Raw genomic sequence first — 5,196 nt, 5'->3', positions numbered from 1 at the left:
CCGTAGGATTTTCGAGTGAGATCGTTGCCAGTGCCCCTGGACTGGCTTGTGCGGGTGGCACCTAAAAGACACCATTTTGAGCGTGGCCGTTTTCGTGCGGGTGACACGTAAAAGCACCCACTACACTCTCTGAGTGGTTGGCGTTAGGAAGGGCATCCAGCTGTAGAAACTCTGCCAAATTAGATTGGAGCCTGGTGTTGCCATCCGGTTTCACCAGTCCTCAGTCAAATCGTCCAACCCATGCTAGCATGGAAAGCGGACGTTAAACGATGATGATGATGATGATGATGATATATATATATACACACACATACATATATATATACTTATTATACACAAATATATATATATATATATGTGTTTGTCCTCCACCACCACCACTTGACAACTGGTGTTGCTTTGTTTACGTCACCTGTAACTTAGCAGTTCTGGAAAAGCGATAAATACAATAAGTACTAAACTTCAAAAAAAAAAAAAATACACTAAGTACTGGAGTCAATTTGACTAAACTCTTCAGGGCGGTGCCCCAGCATGACCACAGTCCAGCAACTGTGTCAGTTAAAGTAAGAGAACAGATTAAATATTCTTCAAAATTTCTAACTCTGTTAATATTATTAAAGTCTTTCTGTTTTTTGGTTTAGTGTGGAATCTCTACCAGATTACCAGTTCTTTCAGGTATTCACTTTACTCAGACTTTCCTTCTAAGAATTCCATAAAAGAAATATAAGTTTTCATCTCTTTCATCGAATGACCATTAATAGCTTAAAGGGGGAAAATCAATGGACTTTATCTCTGATTATTTTACTTCTTAGTCACCAGCTTATTTTCCCTTTGAAGTCATATAAACATTCAATAGTAATACATAGGCTATTATAGTTTCTTTACAAAAATACTTAATAAGAATTGAAACACCTTTGAGAACACTTAAAACATTATCTCCACAACTAGCTAATAGATAAACAGATATATGACTGAAAAGATATTCAGATGGTACATATTTGATCAACTAAAAGAAAATGTCAACAATTATATTGAATATACTGTTTCACTTATTTGAACTAAATGCAGTAACTATTGATTGACATAGATCTTTGTGCCCTGTAAAACTATGATTTACCATGTACAGTATCTCTATGACCCAGACATCATTTCTTTTGTGATTGATAATATACATAACAGAGCCTAACAGCTTATTTCTTTTGAAAAAATAAAATGAAAATCAAGGCTATTTCACAATAGTATTCTATTAAATTTTTGGCATATTTGCTCTAATATTTTACAATTACAAATTTTATAAATATTTTAAGAACAAACATTCTGAATATCATCATTTTATGTTTGATTTTTCCCTGAGTCAGTCCTTATATAGAGTTGTAGTCCGAGGAACACATCTTACTCATACGGTCCATTTTTGACATGATTTTTATGGATGAATGCCCTTCTTGTTGCCAACTACTTTTAAGAGTGTAGTAGGTGCATTTTATCATGGCACAAGAATTAGATAAGTTACCTTGTCTTCACAAGGCTAAAAATTACTTTCTATACTATATTTATCTTCCAACCACTTTACAGAGTGTACTGAGTGCATTTTATTGTATCACTAGCAATAGGGATGTGGCCTTGTCTCCAACAAGTCTAAACAGCCTTACATTATTTCTGTAAGTTCATCAATATCTTTACAGAGTGTACTTTGTGAAGTTATTGTGCCACCAGTACTAGAGAGATTGTTTTGACCTAGCCAAGACTAACAAATCCTCTTGAAAAGTTAGGCACCGGAAGAATTCAATGCAGTGTACAAGAGAGAAGACTGCACTGGTTTGGTCATGTGATGCAGATGGAGGTAGACAGCTGCATAAAGAAGTGCTGATCACTTAAGGTGGATGGAACTGGTGGAAGAGGGAAACCCAGGGAGACATGGGACAAAGGCTGAAGACTGATCTCAGGACTCTAAACCTCATGGAGATGACAAAGGACTAAGCTATCTAGCACTTTGTTGCAGTCAAAAAGGCCTGTCCACCACAGCAGAACTGTTAATGATACCCTCTTAGCTGAAGGGGTTTTTGCCAGCAAAATCTCCATGCTGGGGCCACATAAAAAGCACCCATGCCGGTGCCATGTAAAAAGCACCTGTGCCGGTGCTGTATGAAAGCATCCATGCCAGTGCTGTGTAGAAAGCACCCATGCCAACTACATGTAGAAAGCGTCTGGCAGAGACTACTTAAAATGAACCTGTGCCAGGTCACATAAAAAGCACCTTTGTTCATACCACATATAAAGCAGCAAACACATTCTGTAAAGTTGTTGGTGTTAGGAAACCAGCTGTAGAAACCAAGCCGAACCAGACTGGAACCTGGTGCAGCTCTCCAGCTTTCCAGCTCTTGCCAAACCATCCAACCCATGCCAGCATGGAAAACAGACATTGAATGGTACCGATAAAAGGATAAAAGTATAAACAGGCAAAATAGTTGGTATCAGGTTAAATTATGACATTTATGTCTTTAAACATGATGTTATATGAGTATAGATCATGAGAAGGAAGGAAATGAATATACTCGTGTAACATCATGTTTAAAGATATAAATGTCATAATCCAACCTGATACTAATTGCTTTGTTTGTTTATACTTTTATCATTTTATGCTTGTGCACACTCAATTGGTAAACTGCTAGTAGCCAGTCACCATTATACTACTATAACATTCTTGCTTTCAGTTATGAAACTTTTACTTTATCTCATCAGATGTGATGTTACTTAATTATATATCATCATCATCATCTGTTAACATCCACTGTCCATACTGGCATGGGTTGAACAGTTTGACTGAGGACTGGCAAGCCAGGAGACTGCACCAGGCTCATATATACATATGTATATATATATATATGTAGTGTTAATATAAATATAGAGCTATTGAATAAGTTTTTAAAGTTTTAATATTTAAAAAATTTTCATATAAGATTGGTAGTCAGTACATATAGCAATATAAAAACATTAATAATCTTAAAATGGATGATAAAGACTTGCTTGATAATACATTTCTTTAAATTATTTTATCCCAGATCCTCTATGGATTTAAATTCCCCAATTCTTATTTCTTTATTGCCCACAAGGGGTTAAACATAGAAGGGACAAACAAGGATAGACAAATGGATTAAATCGATTATATCAACCCCAGTGTATAACTGGTACTTATTTAATTGACCCCGAAAGGATGAAAGGCAAAGTCGACCTCAGCGGAATTTGAACTCAGAATGTAGTGGCAGACGAAATACCGCAAAGCATTTTGCCCAGTGTGCTAACGTTTCTGCCAGCTCGCTGCCTTGACGCTTATAGCACCTAGGTTTCCCAAGCGGTCACCCATCAAAGTACTAACTAGGCTCAACGTTGCTTAACTACGGTGATCGGACAAGAACCATTGCTCTCAATGTGATATGGACGTAAATTCCTCAATTCTGATAAGCTTAAAATCACAAATAATTATAAATTGCATATTTCTTTTGCTTTTATTCATGATTCCAATTGAGTTCATAGTTGTGAAACTATAGGTAAAAATGTGATTGAGTTTTGTTCCTACAAAGTGGGCACACATTGTTCCAATGTGTGAAGACAGTGTTTGCTATATGGATATTACTTTACATCTGAATTATAGTCATTCTTCCTGTATAAAGTTTTTTTCCCCTACAGAGACTCTACTGGAAGTTAGAAACCTATGAAGACGTCCCTAAAAGAAGACATTCATTCACAGATTTGTTAGGGACCAGCCCCTCAATGACTGTAGCTAACATCAGACTATGTGGACGTGCACAGCATATTCACACTACCATTGAGACAACTGTTTATTGACTGCTCAAATGATTTGGACTAGATATTAGATCATTCACATGAATAAAGAACTGAAAGAAATGTCCTGAACTTGTCAGGGCTCACTTAGATTCCACCCTTGCTAAATGGTTTCATGTGGAATGAACGTATGAATCCAAGTCCAACTGGTTCTAATCTGATGTTAGGTTATATGAGATTTTGTTCCACTGGGGAACTGAATCTCAACTGTTTCCAGAGTGCCCACAAAGTGGGAGTGGTGTGATGATATGGTGAGGTTTCTCAGTTCAGTTTCTTTGATCTTATTCATTGCTTTATTAGCAGTATGGATCAAGAAATATAGCAAGTAATTTTGAGAGACATCTGTTACCCTATTTTAATAATTATTTGTTGCTCATATTGATCCTGATATCTGACAATAATCCAAATCACACCAGAAGTTCAGTGAAGCAGTTCATTTCCAATTGCAAAATTAGGTTAATTTTCCAGTCTGTTCTATCCCTGAGTTTAGTAAGATTGAAAATCTCTGGAATGAAGTTTGTCGTGATAGCAAAGCACAGCAGAGCAGCTACCAAATCTTAATAATCCGTTAACTGTGATCAAAGAATCCTGGAAACTAATTCTGTTTCTCATTGTAAGTATTTGATTGAGTTCATTCTCTACAGATATTGCAAAGACATTGATAGAAAAGAGTATCACTTTGGATATTGATTTGTTAATATATTTTTTTTAATAAGGAACTGTTGCTTCTGTTAATGGTAATGTTTTACTTGTGGTTCAAAATATTTGGCACCTTGATTTCTAGAAGCTGGAAAAAAAATTATGGAAGCACATTGTACACTGATCTCAGAAGGAACCATATTTTAGTTGGCTCCATTCTCAAATTTCATGCGTATAGCAAATATATTATTTTTGCATTCAAATATGTATAGATGTAAAAAATTGGATTTATGATTAGTATATTTGAAAACAAATTCTGTTCTCTTTCATATTCTTTCTTTTTGATACTATTTTTTTGTGTTTTAGAGATATATAATTCTTTCTTTTGATAGTATTTCATACATATTTTAAATCTTGAATTAGGTGCATATCCATAGTTAATACAATGTTAGATAAGTGTTTTGAAGGATCATGTTTATTAAATTTTTTTTTTTTACCCTACTGATTATTTGAAGCATGAAAACACTGCTTTAAATAATCATGCATGATTTACTTCTCAAGATATTTCTGTACCATATATATTTGTAAATAGTTATGCTTTAAAATAGTTTTGTTGTTTATGCATTATTTCTTCTAAAAGAAATCCTGTGGTATTTCTTAATTTTGCTGTTTGAAATTTATATATATATATATATATATATATATATATATATATAT

The 5,196-nt window shown here is 34.6% G+C and overlaps 1 protein-coding gene and 1 pseudogene across 8 annotated transcripts in view; one reads left to right on the top strand and one right to left on the bottom strand.

The window, feature by feature from the left end:
• LOC106883284 (regulating synaptic membrane exocytosis protein 1) overlaps window positions 1–5,196 on the top strand; it is a 276,467-nt gene that overhangs the window by 92,787 nt on the left and 178,484 nt on the right. The window lies entirely within an intron of this gene.
• LOC128247488 (5S ribosomal RNA) lies at window positions 3,325–3,443 on the bottom strand (annotated as a pseudogene).

This window comes from Octopus bimaculoides, chromosome 3, assembly GCF_001194135.2.
Source record: "Octopus bimaculoides isolate UCB-OBI-ISO-001 chromosome 3, ASM119413v2, whole genome shotgun sequence".
Lineage (NCBI taxonomy): Eukaryota > Metazoa > Mollusca > Cephalopoda > Octopoda > Octopodidae > Octopus > Octopus bimaculoides.
The sequence above is the reverse complement of the archived record's forward strand: the minus strand, read 5'-3'. Positions and strand labels throughout refer to the sequence as shown.